The sequence below is a fragment of the Condylostylus longicornis genome, unplaced genomic scaffold (assembly GCF_029603195.1).
Source record: "Condylostylus longicornis isolate FDR11 unplaced genomic scaffold, ASM2960319v2 ptg000009l, whole genome shotgun sequence".
Lineage (NCBI taxonomy): Eukaryota > Metazoa > Arthropoda > Insecta > Diptera > Dolichopodidae > Condylostylus > Condylostylus longicornis.
In genome coordinates this window covers 5,647,980-5,674,706 of record NW_026577978.1, presented here as the reverse complement: position 1 = coordinate 5,674,706, position 26,727 = coordinate 5,647,980, and positions in this window count along the sequence as shown.

Sequence of the window (26,727 nt, the reverse complement as noted above, 5' to 3'; positions counted from 1 at the left end):
AACGCATTCTCAATTTTAATGTATAGCTCTTAGGAATTTCATTTTCTAGCACTTTAATAGTACTTTATTTTTGCATCCTGTAGTTATTCTTTATATCCGTACATATTATGTTCGAACATTAAACTAAATTTGCCTTACCATTTGTAACGCTAAGAAATAATGGTGTGAGATATAGATTGAAGAATATATCTTTAATGAGCGTCGAATTTTGAATTGATTTAAGCATATTTGTGTGTCTGTCCGTTCGTCCGTTTCAACGATATCTAAAAAGCTACTTGAGCTAAGTTAAAATTTTTACAAATGATTTATTTTAGTAAATTTTAGAATTCAGTATGATTGAGGTTCTGGTTCGGTTTGCTGCCACACAACTTGAAAATTTATTTGCCTATATTTGAAAAGCTGTTCAATCTATAGTACAAAAGTTTTGAAAAACAAATGTGGTAAAATGGTAGCTATATTTTTTTAAAAAGTTTCTGGGAGCACTTGTGACATCTCCAATACAACTCCATAGAAGCAGTTACTCCTATCAACTCCATAGAAGTATGTCAATTATCTCCGACACTAAAAATTATTAATTCGTACGGGTACCAGTTGACACGATCTACTCTAATTTTGTTATTCAATTGAAAAATATTTTGTTTTATTCTATTTCATATTATGTAATAGCGCATTTAAACAAAAGTAGAAAAAAAAAATCATTTTAAGTTTCATATTGCTTGATTCTTTTTTCATAATATTTTAAAACCACTATTGCCTTTTTAGAACAAATTATAAACATACTCTACACAATTTAAACGGTAAATGGTTTTTCTCTTCTATTTTAATTTTTCCTTTTCTTATTATTATTTTGGTTTTTCCTTTGAATCCTTTTTACTTTAATTTTTCTTTTTCTAGTATCTTTTTTTCTTTATAATGTGTGTGTATGTTTGAGTAAATTGTCGCTCAAATTTAATTTTTAAGAAATTGTTTAATGGTTCTTTTTATATCGGTGAGATTAAAAACATTTTTGCTAAAAAATAATAATATAATGGGAACTTTTTTTTTTTTTAGAGATCAAGGAAATTTTAAATTTCCACAACCGCTGTGATTAAGAAATTTTTTTTTTAAATTTTTGAAATTTTCTTTAGTTTTGATTCGTTTAATGTACCAGATAGCGTTTCCTGTATACAAACAAGAAAATTACTGTTATACATAAGGAAAAATGCCATATATGAGGAGGGTTTAATGGTATTAATGGATGTAGACATTTTGGTTATATGTGTGTGTTTGTTATAATAAATAAAGTTGGGTCAAACCAATGGTTTGTATTGTAGCACTTTTCCCTCAAGAAAGTGAAAATACTGCTAAATACACTCTATGTATACCTACCACACTAATTAATAATTTTAATAATTATTTTCATTCAAAAACGAAACTATTTCTAGGATTGTATATATTTAGGATGAACGATTTGTGCAGTCTTTGAAATAAAGCAAAAATTCATATAAAGAGGGGTTAACATAATGCTCGATTTAAAGGGTTAATTGCGTGAGTTACGAAAAATTTTGAGGGGGGGGGGGAGATAGGTAAAAATTTTGTTCTATGGAAATAAGTTTCTAGTAAAGATCTATGTACATATAAAATTTCAGCTTTCTATCTTCAAGGGCGTAGAAGTTTTGTAAACAGACACACGGACAGACGGACGGACGGACGGACGGACGGACGAACGGACGGACAGAGTGAAAGTAATGAGCACTTTTTTCAAATTTTTTTTGGAAAAGTGCTAAAAAGGATATAAAGACACTATGAATCGCTAATGTTCGTATGGTTAAAATAAGAAAATAATCAAAGTAATTTGTTTCTACAGAATTTGTATAAAGGATAAAAAAAAAATAGAAAAAAAAAATAGTATAAAGATAAAATTTCAACGATTAAATGAATAAAAATAAAATAGCGTTTTATTAGTTTTTATACAATAAACAGATGATATCCTTATGGGAAAATTCTATATTTTAATGCACACTTTAATACCAATTTAAAAAAAAATAATGTTCACAATAATAGTGTATAGTTTAGATTAGGGTGTGCCAGAGTGTGTTTTATATGATTACAAATTTTTGTTTTGGGTAAATTTTTCGGAATCAAATAAATTTCGGAATTAAATCAAAGAAAGAATTTCAATAGAAATGGAATCAAAATTTTAAGAGCGATATTATTTATTTAATATAAAATATGACTTTTTATGTGAGAGTCACTCAATATGTGAGAATCACTGCATATAGATCATTCTCATAAATAAATCATCGAGCAATCGTTAGAGTTTCTTCTAGTGATATCCGTACTAATACATACTGAGATTGTTTAAATATTAAAAATTTAAAATTAACCACAAAATTACCTTCCTTTAGTTTAGAAGTACTTACTATTATAACAATTCAGAAACAAATAAGGTGCAAGACAAATACAGAACTCAGTATAATATAGAACATTCTCATTCATTTGATCTTCAAAATAGTTAAAAAAAAACGATTCACATCCAGCTTCAGAATGATTTAAACGATATTGTTGTTATAAAGATTTATTTTGAATTTGGACAAAAATTATTTTTAAATTGGCGAAATTAAACTTGAAACTACGAGTATTTGCAACGGGCGCCGAAAAATAGGGGCTCCCAATTGAAACATAAAAAAAACACTAAATTTAAAAAAATTAAAATTTTTCCAATTTTTTCAATTACGTGTTTTCCAAAAAAATTAAAATCTTTTTAATTTGACATAGAAAGTAACTCGATAACGTCATTTATTTATATACAAACATATTATATACTTGGGAACTTAATTCCAGACTTCAATTTTATAACTAATATTACATTCAAGAAGAGGGAGGGAGAACACTTTTTGGAAATCGCGTAGAACGCTTAATAAGCTTAACATTAGAAAAGAGTTCAAATAATCACCACAAATACCCACATACTATTTGTATAAAATCACTGAATGTAATTTAAAAAAAAAATTTATTATTATTTTAACTCTTAACACCCTTGAAACGCACCGTACTCACGTATCTAATTTGAAAATTACATTAACATACCCCACATAATAGAATCTATACAAAGCTGTAGTATTTACATATTTAATTTGCTTAAAAAATTTATTAAACATTAACACTAATTATGGAACATACAAAAATAAAATGCAATGCATATACCAAACACACACACAAAATATACAGTAATGTTTTTATATTATATGTGCAGCTACTCTGTTAAATTAAAAGAAAAACTTTTAAATTGTTTAATATAATATTGACAGATTCAATAAGTCAAACTTTTCTCTGTTAACTTATCGCAAATTATCGTATATCGTATATCGTATACTATGCATTTAAAAAATTTAAAATTAATTTCAAAAGCACTAAAACTTTTCATCATTTTCCATTCCATTCCATAATATACGCTATATATAATTTCTCTCATTTTTAGAAAGTTAACTTTGTTGCCATAATAAAACAAAATAATAATGAAAATAAAGCCAAAAAAAAAAAAAATGTCGAATTATAATTTTTTAAGACTTTAAGTTAAAAAAAAATCACCCCAGGCGAGAAAACCACAAAAACCTAACCAATAATTGGAAACTAATGTTGAACGGTAAAAAAAAATAAAAAATTATGAATTAAAATTTTCTCTTATTTTGTTTTTTTTTTGGAACCATGCCACTTTAGGGTTCCTTTGTGTCGTCATTTTTTTACATTAAAAACAAAATATATGTATATATTACAGTATGTTATAGAAATATTCTGAAAAATTTTTTAATAGCTATATACCAAAATACAGAAAATTTACAGAACAGTAAAAATAACAAGAATAAATAGAAAAATCAAAAAACAAAATGCGACATAATGGCAGAAAGTTAAAAAACATGATTGGCAAATTTATTTTTGATTGCCCTACAGCCATAATATCTTTTCTCCAATAATATTTTTCTCTTTTATGATTTTTTTGTTTTTTTAGATAATTTTATTTTGTTTATAAATCGATTTTTATTGAAGTGATCGGAAAATGTTAAAGATAAAAATGTATAAAATAAAATAAAAATTCGATTCAATTCGATTAAATTGTAAAAGGACTAAAAATACTTATTATACATTTGGGATTTAATTACAGGAGGATTTTTCTCTTCTTCAAAAATAGAATATCTTGTAAAAAATTTCTTACAAGAATGAAAATTTATTAAAAATTTAAAATGATTTTTTTTTTTTTTTGAAATGAAGAAATAAATTTGAAATTGAAGAAATAGGCGCTGTGCTAATAGGTGATCGCAGTTAAAAATGTAATCATCCTGTAATGTAATTTACTTTTTCCAAAATTCAAATGTTAAAAATCATTTAAAACTTAAAACAATTCAAATTATTCTATAACCAGTCTAAACCTCTTATAGCCAGTCTAGATTATTCTGCGGTAAATCCACTCACATTAGGATTTACCGCAGAACAATTGATGGAGATTGTTCTGATTTTCTCAACGATAAAATAATTACAAGGGTTAGTCTTTTAGATTGTCAATGGTTAAGAATTCTCGATATTCATGCAGCAAGAGGGATTTGTTAATTGATTTTTCAGGATTCTACTTCGTGTTTGAAAAGTCTCTCTATCGCCATTTGACATATGAGGTTAATGATCAACGGTGTAACAGGATATGTACACGATAATTTTTTTAAAGGAATTGATTGTATAATAATTTTTTTAAAGGAATTGATAAATAAAATTATTGTAAAATTTTTCCTTCATATTCTAATCGTCCGCAAAATTTTCAAAAATGTATTGGAAACACTTTCTGTATTCAAAAACAATCGTACTGATATTCAAGAAATTAAACTTAAATTAGATTTTTAGAAAGACATCAACACGTTTTCTAAATTAAATAAATTAAGAATATAAGAAATGTAACTATGCATTTTCACATGTTTGTCAAAAATAACACAAATTTGCGGGAATTTTGGCGATTTTAAAGAGAATTTTTCTTTTTCTACTAGGTGAAAAAATCTCGAATGACGAAGAAGGACGGCTCTATTTTTTCCTCCGACAGTGGGGGAGCGTGACTCCTACCCTAAAAAATCACCTAAACTCTGAACGGATAAAACTGGTCCTACAGACCAACTATTACCTCAGCGCTAACTTGATTTTTCCGTGCAGGAATTAAATATCATCCATAAGGAAATTGGTATTTCGTGTTAAATCGAATGGTCTTGTTTGTTTAAATCTTTCTGTCATAACGCCATTGTCTAGCAGCCGAGCTGCTTTCATATTTACATGCTGTTCTAGACGAGCCCTATGCTTTGTAGCACAACTCCTAATTTCATCCACAACCAAAGGAATTCCTAAGTTCCTGTGGATATCACTGTTACGTATATACCATGGCGCATTTACAATGTCCCGTAAAACTTTATTCTGGAAGGTTTGAATTTTGTTAATGCGAGTCTTCTTGGCACAACCCCACAGTTGAATGCCATATAGCCATATTCGTTTAATGATTTGGTTATAAATTAATATCTTATTGCCAAATTAGACTTACGATCTAGGAGCCAATAATTTTCTCTATATTTATTTTCTAATTCCATGTGTTTCTTCTTTATATGCTCTTTCCACCTTAGCTTAACATCTAGAATCATTCCTACGTGAGTTATGGATCGCTACATAAAGGGAAATAGAAAAAAAATATTTTCTCTGACCAACATTATCCGAAAAACTATGGCTCGAATCCAATTAATTATTGGACCGAAAAAAAACGAGAAATTAATTATCTATAAAACAAGCTTCCGACGATTACTCTATGTCCCATGGTTTAGAAGATATAAGCATTTTATAGCAGAAGATATAAGGATATAAGGCAGAAAGTACAAAGCAGTAGCTCTTTCTATTTTAATAATAAATTTTTGCCTAAGAACAAATAATTAGATTAATAAAGGTACTTAACAAAATATAAAAAAAAAACAACAAAAACAAAAATAATTTCTTCAATTTACACATTTACAATATTCTTTCATAAAATAGTCTTATCAACCATAAAATTTTACTATGTATGTAGATACCTATACATCCTTAATAATTATTATTATTTTGCACAAATCATCATAACAACAACACCCAAATTATCAAACATATACAAACATAATTAAATAGTATGATATTGTGTCAAATCATATGTTATCCTTATAATTATATGAATGACATCCATAAAAAATATTATACCTATTCTAATAAATTAGGATATTTTATACTATATAAGATCCAATTATGACTCTTGTTTTATCCTTAAAATATAAAATTAATTCTATATAATATTTTATTTATATCTAATTATTATTATTATAATTCTACATATGTGAGTGATAATTACAATATTGTATATAATTAGTCCTAATTCTGCAATAATTAGAATAACGTGATGTTGCATCTATTTTATACTAGTAAGCAAAAAAAAATTGTATAAGTATTAGTGTGGAAACAAATAATATTAATCCTTTAATATTATAAAATGTTTATTGTAATTTCAGTATTATGATATTATTTCAAAAACAATATAATATTTTATTTAATTACCTATATTTATATTGTTATGTTGTCGTATATAGCCGCATATAAAATTTAATTATATTATACCAGTTTGAGTATTTCGTTAATTAAAATTAACAAAATTGTTTTGAATTTCAGAGGATTTTGTCATACTTTTTTAATTATTATTATAAAAAGTAATAATAATTAATATGATAATTAAAATTGGAATGATATTTTTTATTTACTTTGTATATAATATGTTTTGTTCAGTTGGATAAATAGTAATCCATAGTATAATATTGATATAATCCATAGATGCTTAGATTAAAATTAATAAGATTAATTAGATTAATTAGAATTAGAATAGAAATTAATAAGATTAATTAGAATTTAAATTTCAATTTAGAATTTAAATGTCAATCAAATATAGGCTGTTTAAGTCCCCAAGAATATCTGAATTTCAGTGTATAGTAATTACATATAGGTGAGATAAAATATAGCTCTTCTTTCAGAATTCAACATTAATACATATTTTGCAATTCCAGGAAGATTTCCCATCATAAATCTATAAAATTTTTAATTGATTTTTAAAAAATTCAAGAATTCAATTCATTTTATTATATAATTTGCAAATTTTTATTATAATTTCGACTCTCTAATTATGCACTAATCAGGTATACATTCAAAATAATCTTGTAATATTTTAAAATTGCGCTTGACAAAAAAATAAAACATTAATATCAATCAATTTATAATAATTTTCATGAAAATTCATAATTTTAATGAAAAATCTCTTTTAATAGAAAATTTAAATCAAAAAAATAATATTATATTTCTTAATTGAAAAACTATAATAAATCTAATATAAAATTTTTCTTGTTCTCTTTTCGAAATAAAATTAATAATCTTACCTAATAAAGAGTTCTAAATAAAATGTACGCCCTTGAACTGAAAATTTCATTTTATCATCAAAAAATCGTAATATTAGCGTTCAGGAATTTTTTCATTTCCATATCAATTATTTATGTATGCATATATTATGTTTGTATGCATGTAGCTTAATATTTTCGATAATATTTTTGTATGTATATTCAATAAATTTTCAATTTCTTAATTAATTCGATCTTTCGTCTTCTCTTATACATATATGTACATACCATAATTTATAAACTATAAAATTTATTTCTAGTTATTAGTAAAATTTTCATTAATTTTCTGTTTTTTTTTTTTACCTAACCTTTTCCAATGATTTCATTCTTTATTCAAGGATATTTTTGTTCAATATTTTTCAATAATAATAATTTTAGTCTTTATATATATACATATGTACATATGTATACCTATGGTAGAAATATATCAAGTATACATACATAAAAAAACCATATAACAGTTGCATCCTTTTCTCTTCAAATACTAATTTTCTTTCTATTATAATTTTCATTATTGTTTTCTTTTTTTGTTATTTTTTGTGTTCCTGTTATGTGAAAACATAAATTTTTGTTCGTATAATCAGATTCAATCAATTCCAATATTTTCTTAATTACCTTCACAATCTGAATTTCAATTTTCATTTTATAATAAAAACCAACAAAAAAAAAAAAATAAAAAACAAGAATGAAAAGAATAACGAAAAAATTTAGTTGTACCTGACAATATTTTCTTTTTATTTGCGACAATATTCGGGAGATATCAGATAGTTAAACAACAATAGAAATTTCATAAAATACTAGATAAAAATTAATAGAATTGGCTAGAACTGAATTGATCGTAATATTTTAACACAGAAAAGGACATTCTATTAATTTAGTTTATACCTCCTTAATGAACAACTAATTTAATGAAATTCCTAGAACAACAAGGGTTAAAAAATTATGCACGTAATTAAGATTTAATTTTTGGTTTTTCATATTCGAAATTTCTTAAATTCTTTACTTGTTACTAAATTTCTTCATAAAATTTTCATTTCAGGTGATATTTAGAAGATTATTGAATTGCTCGTAGCGGAAAAAAAACTTCTAATGCCGGTATATTTCACATTATTATTGAGGAATAATAAATATTTTTGCTAGAATTTGTTCAATTGTTAATAGTAAACTAATTATATGAATTGATTCCGATGATGTCGCTACAATTATCAGCGCATTTTCTAAAAAATTATCGAATTACATTCATTTCTCTCTCAAATTCTTTTGATATTTCCTGTGCCTCGTAAATCGTATTTAAAACTACATAGCCTTTCGTATTCCCGTACATTATATTCGAATTCTAATATTCATTATACTTTCCTTTAATTTACAATATTGTAGGACAATAAAAACAGTGTTATTACAGAAAATTATACATCCATTCCTTCATTATACATAGACATATTATTAAGAGTATTAATAGTAAAGTATACTCAATTGTATAATAATTTGTATATATATATACCTTTGTATTCTGATATACTAACACACATATTATTATTGTTATACATACATATGTATGACAGAAATAATTTATTATTTTTTGTAAGAGCGGTTTTTTTTTTATATTATAAGCGAAAGTTAGCAATAAAAAAATTTTATTCTTCCAATTCCTTTGTGTGCATTTGTAATTGTGAATTAGTAAAAATGAGAAAAAATTGAAAAAGAATTAAAAAAATTTAAGGATATTGGGACATAAAATGATTTATTTTTCTATTTCACATGATAAACTAAATAGAAAATTTTACTTTTTGTTTTTTTTTTTCCAATTTTCCGTCAATATTTTATTATTAGATTAGAAGTAGAATTAAGAATAAAGTAACAAGGTAATGTAATTGTATTATATAGGTATATGTGTATGCTGTTTTATATTTTGCATACCAGAGAATGTCATTAAAATTTTGTGTGAGTAGATACTTAAAATTGATTGTAGCAAATGCACATTTATCAAAAATTCATTGAAATTTTACAATATCAATTATTCAAAGTATTAGAATCTAGATAAAGAATAATCTAATATAATTCAGGTATGTAGTTTTGATCATTTCAGAGCAGTAAATCTTGAAAAAATTAGATAAATTTTCAATAGAGTATGAGATTGGGTAAGAAAATCGTGAAATCAACGGACATATACCAAATATTCAGTCTTAACCCTCTATATCGAACTAAATGATTGCTTTTAGTTAAAAACTAAGACGGTTAATTTCGAATTTTTAAAAATATTTTTATCATTAATAATGAATTTATGCAATAGGATATAACCCCATTCAAAAATTTCTCAAGCAGTTTTCAAAATTTGTGATTTTTGAAGTCGTAATATAGGGTGTCATTAAATAGTATTTTGAGAGTAATACTTCTGCTTTTCAAATAGAAGAGGAAAAAGCAGTTGCTAAATTATTGCTTAAATATTATTAATTTTAATCTTAAACCACTGGCAATTTGGTTCATCATGTTTAGAAATTTTAACGTATTTTGTAAACATTTGTATTGTCTACGATTTTTTAATATCGCTAATGCAGGGTGACCTAGGCCAGAATGATCTGGCTGATCATTCTGATGATAGAAACTGCAAAACCTTTAATCTACAAAAAAATTATTTATTAATGAATTTTTTCTCTGAAATATTTTCTGTATTTAAAAATTTTTTTATTAAATTATATTATTATTTTTATAGCAAATATTTCCTTATTTCATTACCATTTTGAAAATCCAAATGGCAAAATCATTTTCATTCTTAATAATTCATCATCTTTTCTACAATATTAAATTTATAACACATATAATGGCCTATCACATTTAAATTCAAATAGAATGCAATGCAAGATACTAACTATATGAAAATAAAATTCACTTTAATAGCATAATTTTCAAAGAATTCTTAAATTTTCATAAATAAACGAGTAGTAAGTAGAATAAAGATATCATTTCGTTATATATATATATATAAAATTAATAATGTAACCTGAGCACCTAAATTTAATCAAATATATTATGTAATAAAAAAAAAAACAAAATTCATTTCATTCTTTAACAATTTAATTTTAAACTTTATTGCATTTTTTAACATAATAAAATAATTGAGTTCAATTTATATTACCATTGCTATTATTTAAATTTTTAAAGTAATTTTTTAAGGCATATTTTGAAGGATAATGTTGAATATGAATTATTATTTTATTTTTTTTTTATTATTAGAATATATTATTAAAAAAATTTACCTATACAAATGTGTAATATTTTTATTTAAGTTAATCAATTCGCGTTGAATTGAGCGGCACATAATTTTAATAAGAAATTTTTTTCTTTTTTGCATAAATTCAGGAGGTCTATATCTACATAAACACATCGGCGGCGGTTTAGTATTATTTCTAAATAAGTGTTAAATATCAAGATTTTTAGGAAAACGAATTAAACATTTAAAATTTAAATTACTCGAAAACTGTTCTACAGATTCCAATTAAAATTACAATTCCCTATTAAACGAATACATTGTTAATTATTTATTTTTGAAAATTTTATCTCTGATTCAAATAATATTAGTCTCATAAAAGTTATGAAGGTATTTGAAAGGAAATAATTTTTTTACTATAAACCAAATCGAAAGGTTATGTTTCGCAGCCTAAAACTTATCCGATTCCATTTAGATTTACCCAACTCTTATATACACGCACTTTTCATAATTTAAAACCCAATTATGAACCGGTTGCCTCGTTTTTGCGTTTATAATAGCCTCCCAACTCCCTTTTTGGCCACCCACAATATTCTTCAGTAAAATTAATATGGGACTCCTGGAGAAAATATCATAAAGCTCTTTGCAAATTTTGTTCAGGAACATTTCTAAAAATCAATAATTCCGCAAATTTTTTCATCCTAAGAAATTTTCAAGAAAAGTCTCAAAAAAAGTAAAAGAAAAAACAATCATACAGCATATTCTTCAACACGGATTCGAGGATTCGTGAAAGATAACCCTTATAAATCTACAAACAATATTGTTTCGTACCAAATGTGAAAAAAAGGCGTTTATTAAAAATAAGCATAAAAGTGGCGATATGTGAAATGGCACAGTAAGAACAAAATGCTTCTATATTTATAAGAGAGAGAGAGAGAGAGAAAGAAAGAGAGAGAGCAAGAGGGAGATAGAAGAATAAAAATGAAGACTTGAAATTCATATATAAAAATAATAATTTTCGCTTAAATTTATTATTTCTACTTTATGAAACTGAATTACAATTTCCTCTCATTTTATTATTCAACTTCTTGGTTTCTTATTTTTTTTTCGTTGTTTTTTATGTACCACACATATTATAAAGTTTATTATCCTGAATTATTTTCTCTTTATTTTTTTTTTTTTGGTTTTTATTATTTGAGTACATTTAACGCGCGTTTATATATTTTTTTTTATTTCATTTATTCACAATTCTCATCATTATCATCACATCACAGTAAACTTAATTCAAAGATGGTTGTTTTTTTTTCTCTTTCTTCTTCTTGTTCTTGCGGAAAAAGCCGGGAAAATGAATGAATGTATGATTATTTTGAGTAGGTTTTTGTGCATGTAGATAATATATATGTGTGTGTGTGTTTTGCAAATGAAATATTTTCAGGATTCTTAAGAAAAATATTATTTATCTTTTATTTGAATGAGTGTTTTTTTTTCTTTATTCTTTTTCTTTTTTTTGTTGGTTGTGATTTTAAAGTGTGAAAATATTATTTTTTTGAGTGTATGTACATAAATTGTTATTTTTTTTGTTCTATCTTATCTTCGTATATTTAATATGAATTACACTCTGTTGAATTTAACTTTAAAGTGAGTTAGTAAAGCATGAAATTATATTATTATTATTATTATTATTATTATTTTTTTGGTATAATATGGTAGATATATTAAAAATAAAATTTCAAGATTTTTTAAATAAAAAATATATTTAAATATGGGATCATACAATTTTGTTCCTCTAAAAATAATGAAGATGAAAAATTTCCTTAAGTATATGTAGAATTTTATAAAAAAAATATAATATAACAGTTTTAATAAATTCATTTTAAATTTTAATAAAACAAACTATTTTAAATTTGAAGTATTTTAAATAAAACTGTAATATTATGGATATAAAGATAAGGAAATGAAGAATTATAATGAAATTAGAAATAACAATTTGCAAATTTTCTAAAAAGATTTTAATGAATAAATTCTAGTGAAGGAAGCTACAAACAATAAGTATGAGCTAAGTAATAAGCTAAGCATGCGCTAATAATAGCAAGTAGTAAATGAGAACATTGAATAATAATATTTGTACTAGATTCTCTACTTACTGAAATAGCAGAATTTTTAAAGATTACAGAAGTATTGGCGAAATAGGCGAATAATAACTTTAGTTAGTATTATAATTCTAATATCTTTTCTTAAATTACTAACACAGAATGCCTTAATTACTTCTAAGGCTTTCGTTTCCTATTTACCATTCTATTGTTCATTATTCTCTCATCATAAAAAAATTTTTAATATTTAATAATGTAGCCTTTTTATTCTATAAATATATTTCATGATCTTTACAACCCTTTTAGAATTTATCAGATTCAAATACAATATTGTTAATTTTCATAAGGTAAATAAAATTTCATCGAATTTACCTATCAGTTATTAAAAAATTAATTAATTAGAATTACAAAAAATGAAAAAAAAAAATTCAAATTTTACTGAAGACAATAATTTCTTTTAAAAAATTAACAATTCTGTTATGACCTATTTTATCTTCATCTTATCTGTTATGTATTTTCTTCTGATACTCAAGATATTTTTGCATTCATTAAAAATGTGATTTATAGTTTATATTTTGGCCACAATCGCAGCGTGATTGAGGAATCAAAGATGTATTAATGAGTATGATTTGTGTGTCCAATTCTTAGTCTTGCGATTATAATAGGTTTTTTCCTTCATAAATAGTTTATATTTTTTCAAGCAGCATTTTTAATAATTACCAATTCATCATCCAATAACTTTTTAATATTGTTGTTGATTAAGTGTTTGTAATCTGTATATACAAAAGTATGTGATATTATATAACAGGTCTTGGAATTGAAGTTTGCAATTGATGGTCTGATGATAATTTGGGACCGCCTGTTTTTGTCCTTGGGTTTTATAACATATGCAAGAAAAAAAAAATATTAGTGTGTTAAGTGAATTGTGCAGAATTCGTTTTTTGGTACTCGTAATCTTTATTATTTTGTTGCAAAATTTCACCTGTAAAAATAATATTTGGAAAAATGTCTTTTATAGCATTGTTTGTAGTATGATTCTGATATATTTTTGCAATACTGTTGACTATTATGATGTTTCGTTACATCTTCATTTATTTTCCAAAAAATTTCATTTTTTATTTAAAAATATTTTAATACAATAAAATTTAATATTTATTTCCCAAAAATATTTTTAATATTAATTTAAAAATACGAATGAAAATTATAGTAAAAACCCAATAAACTATTTTTATCTCATAAGACTCTTGTAGAGCTCTGTATTTAGAATTCTTAAAGAATAATATTACTCTTATAATTTCAGTCTTGTAGAACACTAAAAGACTAGTTCTGTTATGAGAGTAGCAGAATTTTTAACACTACAAGTGCTAAGTTTTTATTGTAGAAACCTTACGAGAGTTGCATAAAAACAAAAAAAATTATGAGAGTATTCGAGTGCGATATGAGAGTATTATGAGATTTTTGGTCAATTTTTTTAGGGTATTACTCGTGGAAATTGTTGCTTGGGCAGTGTTATTTTTGTTCTGCGCATAAAATATAATAATAACATGATTTTATTATGCAATATAATTTTTCATATTCATATATAAAATTCTTGATATTTTTAATGTACACAACTACTTATACAATATTTTTTAAATAATATTGTGAATTTTAATACAAAAAAATATCATTATTTAGTATTCAAAATGTTATTTTCAGTTCATTGACCTCGACAATTGAAAAAATATTATTATTATCACATTTTTTTTTTATAACTAAAACATTTCCATATACACACACATTAAATCTAAATTTATATTTTTTGTAATTTCCCGTATATAGTGAATTTTTCTTTTTTTGAATTAAATATATTTTCGAATTCTATATACTAGATCATAATATTCACGTAAAGGAAGAAAATAGAACGATGAGTTATCAAAAAATTCTAATATTTTTATTATTCTTTTTCTCTCCATTAAAAATAGTCGTATGTTATAAAAAGGATTCGATTTATTTAGTTTTTTTTTCTTTTCATCCTTTCCTTCCCATATTTCTATTAAAGCTTTGTAAAAGTTTTTTATTATTTTTTTTTATTTTTACTATTTTTGTTATTCACACAATATTTTTTTTGAATAAAACTTACATTATAACTACAATAATAACAATGTTTTTTTTTTTTTTTGATATTCGAACGAATAAATATTTTTAGATTTTACACCATACCAAATGTATACGAGTTTGGTATGGTATTTTTACCAATAATATTGTCCACATGAAAAATATTATTTAAAAGAAAACTTCATTTAAATGCAGTTAACCTTCAAAAAATGGAAAACCACTATGCATAGCGAAAGCAATATTTTAAATTCAAAAATATTATTGGAGCCACACTGACGATAAAATAAAAATATTACTTAACAGTGTTCCAGTAACTTTATAGATTATTTTTTATTAAACCGCGTAAAAATTTCAAGGTTAAACATTACGTATGTATATGTTTTGTAAAATTCAATTATCACTGTCATCGAACATTCAAAAAATAAATATTTTTGAAATTTCCTTTCTGGTTTTCAAGGATTTGATTAAAATTTGAATACGTGAAATTCATATTTTCAATAACATTTTTCAATTTTGACTATGCTTCGATTTTTGTTGAATTGTATTGAAAAATAAATTATAAAGAGTCTTAGGCTTCTATTTTAAATTTTTCTTAAATTACGAAGTATTCTAACTAGTATTTAAATTTACTCAGGAAAAAATTAGAGATTCAAAAATTATAATAAGCAATTATATAATGAGTTCGATTAAAATATAGTAAATCTTTTGCAAAATTTAATCCTCTTATAAAATATTATAATATATGAGCCTCAGGAGTCTTTAAGAAATAATAATGTTCACAAAATAATACCACAAAAAATTATATTAATTTCAGGAATTCTTGCTCTTAAATATTTCGAAACACAGCATTCTATACAAAGGGACAAATTATTCAGGAGCAGTTTCCAAAAAATTTACATTCCAATTCATAGCAAACATACAAAATGAATATTATGCTGGTCTTAATAATTATTATTTTATTTTTTAAAACAAACACAATTAATATTCTCTAATATAAATTCTGAAATTCAAAAAAAAAATTTTATATTATAAAATACAGTCTATTTTATAACAATGTCCACCACTGTATGTCAATTTTATAATACTACATATATAATTATATTAGTTAAGATATAAAAATTTATATGACAGTGAAAAGTGTCAAATATTAACATTATTAAATTTGTCCTAGTCACTAGAATTTTTTTTTCTTTTCCTTTCTAATGTTCTCGATCTTGTTTAGAACTTTTTCTTTTACTAAAACTGTCAATGAAAACTTATGAAAATTACACTAGAGAGTATCGAAATCAAATGATACAAAAGTAATATAATATTATATAATATTATGTATGTATGTATGTATATGCATAATATATTATAATGTAGTAAAATGAGTAAAAAAAAAGTTACAACTTTTGTACAGTAGATGTCATCTCATTATCATTTTAACACTTCCGTTCAAATGTTTATTCTATATATGATGGTATTCATTGTTATTAGCAATAATCTGAATATATTATTATTATGTTAGTAAAATGAGAAAGAGAAATCGAGAAAAAAAATTGAGAGGACAGGAAGAGAAAATGATGAGGTTTTCTGTTTTTGTTTTCTTTTTACTGCCCAGATGTATTTTATTTAAATATTTTATGAGAATTTTATGTCAAATTGATACTCAGATAATGAAATAAAAATAAAGTTGAAGGAAAAAAAAAATTTTTTTTCCAAAATAAATTAAAAAGTTTTCCAATAAATTCTTTAGCATTTTTTTTTTCTGGTTATATTATTTTTTGTGATATACAGGAATTTGATTTCGAAAATAATATTCTCGAATATTTTAAGATATTCAAAAAAAATTTTTAACAAAAAGAAATCGAAATCTTAGAATTATTGATTTTATAAAGTTTTAACAGAATTAGTGTCAATGCAGTGCTTGTATAGCATATGAGTTATGGTCAAATAAAATTTTCTCAAGAAATTTATATAACGAATAGGTAGTATGGCAGTTCATAGGAATATACCGGAGTAGGTAAAATTAAGTAAGACTAAAGCGGACAACTGCGGTATTGACCGAAATTTCTTTAATTATTATTATTTTAGTTTCACTCTGTTTATTGTAACTTCTATATTAACACAGTTGAAAAATTTGAGTTGAAGGAACAAATAATGTCAAATATATGACAATAAAGCTAAAACCATATACGTACATTATGTCGTAAGGTCAGCCTGGATCCGTATTGCTCGATGTTTCGAGCTGATATACATGCAAAAAATGCACCATCTATGTACTCTCAGACAGAAGACAAGCGTTTCCCGCACTTAAGATCACATCAAAGCTAGTTTTAAAATGTGTGCAAGCACTTGTGGAGCTGGCATCATTAAACAGAGTGATGCTCATTTGGGTAGACTGGCAATGTATGGCATTAGGAAGAGACTTGGTGTTTTTCGTGATGAGGAATCAAATTGCTGGTTGTGATGGATCGATACTGGGTTCACGCTACTTGCACAAACTGAGCAAATCGGACTTCCCTTTGCGTAGGGTGTGTTTAAAAAATTTGGGAAAGCATACAACAAATTCATTTTTCTATATGAAGTCAATTTTTTTGTTAACAAAATAATTGTATTAAATTATTAAGCTAATTTTTAAATCATTTTGTTGCATATATTCTATTTTTGTTCCTAGTTTCACATACAACAATTTCAATTAATTTGTATTTTCTTCCTTGTTGCTTATTTTTCAAAAGTATTTTTACCAAATTAAGATAACATATTGGCCAACTATATTTAGAAATTCTAAGAGTAAAGGAGATGAAATTTGAAGAACAAGAAATAAAACGAAATAAAAAAACTTGGAAAATTATAAAAACTTTATTTAAGATAAGTTTTAAAAAAAAGAATAAAAAAATTTCTTCCCGCATTAAAAGTTAGTATATAAAATTAAGATTTTCTCTTCAAACCATAAGTATAACCAAGAAATACTTCAGAACAAATTTTTGCACAAAAATTGTTAACAATTTTCAAAAAAATAAAGTTTTCATTTAAAATCTGAATCTATTTTCATTTAAATTTCTTCAAGCTATGAAAGAAAATTAAATTTTTCTGTCCAAATTTTTTTTAACTATAGTTTCTATTATTCAATGTTTTAGTCAGGAAGATGATCGGATAAATAAATGAAATAATTGATTTTGTTAGGCAAAAAATTCTTATATGCTATTAACGTAATGATTTCAATGTGATTTGTGAAATTTCCATACGAAAATATTAAAAATTTATAATGGAAAAATTGCATACTTTTAGGGGTATAAATTTGTAAATTTAATTAATTAAATTGCTAACCAGCTACAGCTAGCTAGTAATTTAAAAATATTTTAGAAATTTTGAAATATTTTTAGAAAAATGAAATGAGTTTAAGTTGACTTATGTCCAGACCAGAGATTTTTTACTTAAAGACCTATTGTATATATAGATAATAATTATTAATGAATATTAATTATTTTGCTTTAAAATTTAAAATCGTTAGTAGCTATTAAAGCACTAATCAGAACAGATTCATGTAACATTGCAGCCTTTTATGCAATTTAAAGCACTTTTTAAGTTAAAAAAATAAGATGAGAGAAGCAAAAATTTCATTTTCAAACTTTCCTTTAATATTTTTATTAGTCTTCTTTTCAGTTAAACAAAAATTATCAAGATAATAAGAAAAATTATACCATTTTTATAACCACATTTCCTATAAAATTTTCTAACTACAAAGTTTTCTAAATATTAAAATATTTTCTTAAAATATGCAAACATCTACTTGTATGCATTTATTATACAGTGAAAATTTGGCAAAAAAAAAAATAACTACCCATAAAATTATTTAAAAGTTAAAGATTTTCTTTTATGGTTTCTTAAAATTTACCAAACTACAAGAAACTATTATAGCCTTTTTAAATTAATTAATATTAAAAATTTCTTTTGAAAATTTTTCTTTAGTCCGTGCAAATTTTAATTAATATATGCATTATATGAAACAATGTATGAATATTGCATAAACTCGTACATCATAATATGGTGTAGCTTCTAATATAAAATATCTTTGTATACTTTAGAGTAGTAAAGTTTAATTTATAAATAAAATAACCATTGAAAATACCAGTTCAATTTTTAAAACTAATTAGGAAATTAAATTATTAATTATATTTATTCATTAGATTTTTCATGTAAATTTCGAAATAATTAAAATATTTTGTAAAGGTCAGGTTAAGTTAACGCGGCCCCCAGAGGGTACATATAGGCTACCATGCGCTCAATACCCCTTTCGTTCAGTCAAGTTTGTTTGGCGGAATCGAAGTATCCAAGTTCTTGGTAAATTAAAGCATAGAAAAAACAGGTTACATATCCACTGAGATGCGACTCCCAGTCATACTACAAATTCCGCAGCCATCTGCCGATCCAGTAGGTTTAATAGTGGCATACGGGAGAGAATCTAAAAAGCCTGAGTAGGGGTGTAGCATAGCACCGCATTGTTACACACCATTCACATTTTTTGAATTTTTTTTTATCAGTCTGAAGTTCACAGCTGTGCAGAGCGCTGGTGACCACACTAGAGCACCGTACATCAGGACCGGTCTCACCACTGCTCTGTATAGCCTTACCTCTTCCTGATGGCCTTTTAACATGAGAACAGCGCAGTAGTTGCTTCTTTATGATACATATTCAATTGTAGACCAAAAATTTTCAATAAATATTGAAAACAATGTAATTGTATAAGGATTCATAATAATTTTCATAAATACAAGTCTTTTCAAATTCATATTTCAATTCCAGGAACTTGTGCTTGTATATGCTTCCCAATTTCAGACTTTTAAACCCATCATTAATTTATTTATATAATATCATAATTATTTAGTAATATAACAATAAATTGAATTTCTTGAAATCATTCCGTACATGGAATAAATATTAAATTTTCAATTCTTAAAAATATACAGAATTAATGCAAAAATATATGGGCACTCAAAAGTATCGCCTTGATTCCTAGAATCGCCCAATAAGTATATTGTTATTTTTAATTTTTATTATACAGCCTTAATATTTTTGATTGTATCCCATAATATTATTATTTTGCCTATAAAATAATTTACTTTATCTTTTTATCATAAAATTTAATTTCTATATAATATTGACCTTCTTAATTTTAATCTTGATCATAAAAAAAAAATGATAATATAAAATAAAATTTAAAATAATGATTAATTAAAAAAAATTCCTAAAAATATGCAAAAGTATTAAAATTAAATTCGAGAATAAAAATTCCTTAACAAAAAACCAAAATTGCTAATTGATTTTAAAGTGAAAAATTAAGGCTCATACTATTAAACAGCCATTATTATTCGTTTTCGACCACAAAATTATTATGAATAAAATTTTATTATTGTTCTCTTTCAATTTAACAGATGGAGAAAAAAAAAATATATAGCTAGCTATTCACCATTGCAATATAAAAAAATAATTACTTTAACACAAAACAATAAAAATAAGAAGAAAAATAACAAAAAAAAAAAAGAAATACTGGCATTTTTTATGTTCCTGCGGATTTGTTTTCGGCTTTGGTTTCATTTCTAAAGCTTCATTTTATTGTCGTCTTAATATTATGGAAGAAAAAACCGCGTATTTAATGACTTTTGGTTGTAATTCTATATGACTTGGCTATAATATAAGTCAATGAAAAAAGAAAGAAGAAAAATGGAAAATAAAAATCATAAAGTTCCACTGTGGTTACATGTGGAATAGAAAATCATTAGAAAGTAAAAAAAAAAGGAAAAAAATCTCATATATAAAAAAAATATTTTTTATTTTCTCTTTGCTCTCCCCTTTTTTCTTTTTGTCCATAATTTAGGTTATAAACTCCGTTGCAAAAAAAAACCCACACAAGGTCATCTGTTTTGTGTATCGTATGTGCGTCTATAACAGTGCGACTATACATTATGTAATAGAGAAAATGGTGTAGAATTTAATGCTGTGTGTAAGCATTTCGTAAATTTACATTCTAACTAGTATGTATACATATGTGCAATATTACGTATGTGGATCAGCTGGATAGCTCTAAAAAAAAAAACTTATTCTTTTATGTTGTTAGGAAAATATAAAATATTTTATAGGTTCTCGTATTATCCTTTCTAGTGTTACGATGTGTGTATATAGAGTAACATTATGTTTTCTGTTTTTTATGGTTTTATTTTTCGTTTTTATTCTGCGTCCTTTATTTGTTCAACTCACAAATTAAATAAGCCGCGAATTTCATTGTTCTCTGTAACAAAATAATTAAGTGGTAAAAGAAAAAAAAAAACAAGAAGGAAAAATAAAATGGAGTAATAAAGGCTTTAGTATCAAAAAAAAAAAAACAAAAATATTATAAAATGAAAATTTATTTAAAAATTTCATGGCCTTATACGTAGGTCTTATACAGCTATACTTTATTAAAATTTTTGAAATTCAAAATTATTTAATAAGAAACAAGAAATTTATGTTACAAACACATAGATAATTGAACGGGAAAAATTTATGAAAATTTATGAAAATTTAGGAAAATTTAATAACAGAATTTAATTCATTGAATAAATTTTTTAGGAAATTTTTGAAGCATTATTGTTAAATTAATTAATAAAAAATTTCAATTAATAATTAAAAAAATATTAAAAAAATTATTAAGGGGTACGTAAAATTTCTGGTCAATTAAGACTGATATTATAAATTATGGAATTAACATAATTGTTACAAACTGCAATAAATTGTTACAAACTGCAATTCTGTAGGCCAACAATACCCACACTAGTGTTATTGTAAGAGAATTTTGTATAAGAATTTTCCATTTTCTTCCTTTAAAATCACTTGAATACAAACTTTAATTTAAAAGTTTTTGTAAAAAATCACTCAGTGTCAATTAATTAACAATAATAATTATTTAATTGAGTTTCTTGTTACATTTCTACCTTTATTATTTTATTACAGTTTTCATGTTAATTAGAATATTACCTTTTAAAATTTCTGTTAATTGTATAAATCTTACCCATAAAATAATAAATTATTTAAATAAAAATTTGTCTTTAATTTTATTATATAAAAATAAATTATTAAAATTAAATTTGTAGTTCTTATTTAAATATAGAATGTTTTTTATTAAAAATTACTTGAAAAAGGATTTGATGTGGGTATAAGAATTGATGTTTCTAATAGAATAATAAAAACCAACAACACAGCAACAACATGAAAAGGCTTTTTAATCACATTATAAAATTTACATCCAATAAATCCATAAAAAGTCATAAAATTAAAAAGAAATATGGTAGCCATTTTTTTAAATTTTATTTTAATAAAATATTTAGATAAAAGATTAGTTAAGCAATTTTTTATGAATTAATAATTTTTCCGCGTCAAATAATTTTTTTAATTTAATAAACAAATTTTATGAGGTAACCTTCTTGATATTCATAAATTATTACGTTGTTTATGTGAGTCTCTTGCATTTTGAGTCACGAATTTTCTATAAAGAGTAATATTATTTTTTAGAATAAGCTATTTGCTAAGATATTCCATATTCTTTAAATTCAAAATTTTAACAGAATAAGCTGTCTGCTGCGGTATTCTAAATTCTTTAATTTCAAAATTTTGACTTTAATTTCAGAATTTTCATAATATGCTTTTTGTGTTACTGCTTAAGTAATTTGCATTCTTGAATAATATATTATGCAAAAATAATTATTATTAATTCAGTACTTAATACCACAAGAAAAAAATTCAAACTAAAGATTTTTACAAAAATTAGAAATTTTTGATTTAATCAGATTTTCAAGAACAAATTGAGAACATATCAAAATCGAATGAAAGTAATTGCTTGCAATAATTAAAGAAAATTATGCAATTTGCTTAAAACAAGATGTGATGCTGCTCGCTTACGACTATAATACAAAATATAATATCTTTGTGAAATAACAGCTAAATAACATTTTTATATAGAAAATAATTAAAAATTTATTATAAAAAATTGCATAATTTTAGGGGTGTTAATGTGCCGCCTTTAGCTATATTTTACTAAATATATTTTATTAGATATTATTCACATATGTATATATGCACCTACACCACAGAATATGAAATTTAATTTTTTTAGATGCAATCTTATTGAAATCAGGTAATCTGTTTGATTATCAATTATATTTCTAATCACTACACTATAAATTATGTTTAATTTATGAACCAATTTAATTGTATATAATATTATATGGTATATCAGTGTATATAGTAATATTTTCTCAGAATTTTATAGAAATTCAAAATTACCAGAAAGATAGCTATTAATTCAATTTCTATATTTAGAATATATTAATTTTAAAAAATAAAATTATGAATGAATTTATATTTTCTAATGTAAACCAAAATAATCGTATAACAAATTTCCATATTATATAGAACAAAAATTTTCTTATAGGTCATTCTAATGACGCAATATTATTATCAATTCCTTTACAGATAATTTACCATTATAAATGAATTCAATAATTTAAATTATGATTTATTTTTGGATTATTATTGATCAAAGGATGAAAATAAATGTAATATAATCAACCATAATAATTATTAATAATGTTGTAATATTAATAATAATTTATTACCTTTAATATTAGTTACTAGTTAGTAGAATATTTTTACATTTTATAGGAATTTTATATTTTATAGGAATATACATTTTATATTTTATAGGAATTTTTAGAAATATACATGTAGTTTAATGAAAACTGTTATTGTCATAAACAAAATAAAGTTAAGCTATCAGAAATATTTTTGATAATAAAATTGTTACATGGGTAGCTTTTTATCTTGTAAGAAAATATTTTTGATATTATAAGAAAATAGAGAGTATAATAAATAAATAATAAATAATTTTTTTATTCTGCTTAGATTTCTGATAATTTAATAAAGAAAACAGAATTTTTTACTGGAATTTAATTTGGAATGCAATAACACAATACAAGCTCTTAATATTTTAATAATAGAGTCTGATTTTATAATTTTCAATTAAAGGCAATTCATTTTCTGAAATTATAATTTTTCAAATAAAGAAATCAAATTTATAATGCAGATCCAAGGAACATCATACAATATGTTTATGCAGAAACGTTCAACTCAGTACAAATTATCTGAATTTAAAAATTTTTTAACAAAATTATTATTATTTTAAAAAATTTTTAATATAATTATTGTATATACCTTAGCTAATTAATATTTACTCAGAATAGATAAAAGAATTTAATAATTTTTAATTAAAAATTAAAATATAATTATTATTAATAAATTATAAAATTATTTTGTCATATTTTACAAAATAAGAAAATTTTACATATTAATTTGTCTTTTATCTATATAATATTATTAAAATTAATTTGTACATACAATTGCCACACTTTATAAATTTATATAATAATTATTATTTTTAGTGTCATCAAAAGAACCATTCAAAATTAAACAAAATAATATTATTAAAATTATAGTTAGAGGGCAAAAATTATAGTTATTTTTAATTTCTATATTAATTTATTTAGATAATATTATACATACATATTATATTATGCATTAATTTATTAATTAAAAGGATTACTATAATGAAAATTATATTATTATAATAATAATATCGTGATGATGAAAATAATAATGAAAATTTTTTCATCCTTAAGGCTATAATAATAATTTTAATAATTTAAGTATAATCTCTAATATTTTATCTTCTTTACGAATTAAATATAGTTAATATATAAAACTAATTCTTCAAAATATAAGTTAAATTTTAAGACAATTATTTAATAAATTAATCTATCTATATAATTTTATGTTTTATTGCAAACATTTTTTGTTTTATGACAAAACGAATTCAGTATTTTTTAAATATTTCTTCCATATTCATATCATCTGTATTTCTGACACTGTTATTGCTTCTTCACTGCTCTTACCCGGTAACATTATCCATCAGAATTATCAAAACCACTGTTTCCGAAATTGTACGATAAGATAACGAAAATTATAAAAATTCCTCTTCGTTTTCTGTGAGTATACAATCTGTCTATACCCCCGTACTACACAACATTATTAACTATTTTTAATAAATTATTGATTTATGAATCTACTTGAGAGTGAATCTTGAATTTAGTACTTCTAAATGCTTTACTACTTTCTATATTTGAATGGCTACATTGTACACTTCCATTACTGGTGATCACTCCATCCTTTTCCTGGTGATAATTTCAATCTCATCAATTCTATCTAATCCATTATCATACGATGCACGTGTTTATTCTTAATGCATTACTCAGTTATATTTCTTATTTTTTAATAATTCCATTAAATTTAGAACTTTGTGTAGAAGAAGCAATTCTTTTCATACAATAATACTTATTAATATTATAACTCTCTCAATATTTTTCAAATTTTTAACAATAATTTTATGCATAACTATTATTGTGAAACTATTAAAATTTTAATTATCCAATGACGTTTTGAATAAATTTATAAAATTAAAATTATATTGAATCACAAAATATTGTGACTAGGTATACAACCTATATAATGAAAATAACAACCTATATAAATAATAATAATAATAATTTATTATTTAAATAAGAGTAAAATTTTAATTTTTGTGTCTACTCAAAAGTAATTACAAATTCCATAAAATTTTCATTTTCCAAAATAATTACATACTCTATACACATGTGTATAGGAAATTACTTTTCGTCCTTAAATCAATATTTACTTAATACAAAATTAAAATAATTATACAAAATATAGTTTTGATATAGTTTAGAAAATATTATTCAAATTTAGTAATTTTATAAATTAAATATTTGCAAAATATTTAATTATTTTCCCAAAATTATAATAATTGACTTCTATGAAATTAATTATACTTATTAAAAACAAAATGTAAATTCCATCAAAATTTCAACCTATCATTTGGTGTTTTTTTTTTTTTGGCGTAAAAAATTGTACTGCTAAATTATAACCTCATTTTAATTTTAATAAAACAACAAACAAAATAATTTCAATTGAATTTTGCAATTAATTTATTATTTATTTATTTTTGATTGAATTTTATTCTTTAATTTTTTAAATATATTATTATTTATTTACAATATAGCTAGTTGTTTTATTTTTTTTTTATATATTTCTGCGGTTTATTTGGTCTCTATTTAAAAAAAAAATTTTTAAATAAATTGAAAAATTAAAATTAAATTTTTTGATTTCAAAATAATCATTTTATATTAATTAGTTGTATAATGATTAATTGATCAAATATTTACTTATAACATATAGAATCCAATACACTCACAGGGGGGAATAAGCATATAATTAACAATAAATCTTACTCTAACAAACAAATAACATTTATGAATCATTCTAAAGGTCCCAAAACTAACGCTTAAGCTTCCTTGGGTTTTTGGAATAGTGAGTATTAGAAGTGGTACAATATGTTGAAATTGCTTATCACACCATACAAACAAACCAAATATATACCTACAGACTCGGCGCTCTACGCGATTTTTATAAATTGCGATCAATCTTTCCCGCTTTCAAAGCAATGACCAATTTGTAGTAAAAACTTAAAATTGTTCATTGTAAATCATTTTCTTTTAACTTTATCATACTGAATACAAGATTGTTTATTATAGATTTACATGCCTGGCACATTTTATCAAGTTAATTTCGCTGTAAATATAGAAAAAAATTTTTTTCGAAATCACGTACAGTAAAAAAATTGGAAAAAAATTAATAAAATAAAAATTGCATACTTTCCGGCGCTGCATACCTACACAAAACTAGTTTGTTTTTTTTAAATTTAGGAATTTTTTTTTTCATGTCTTCA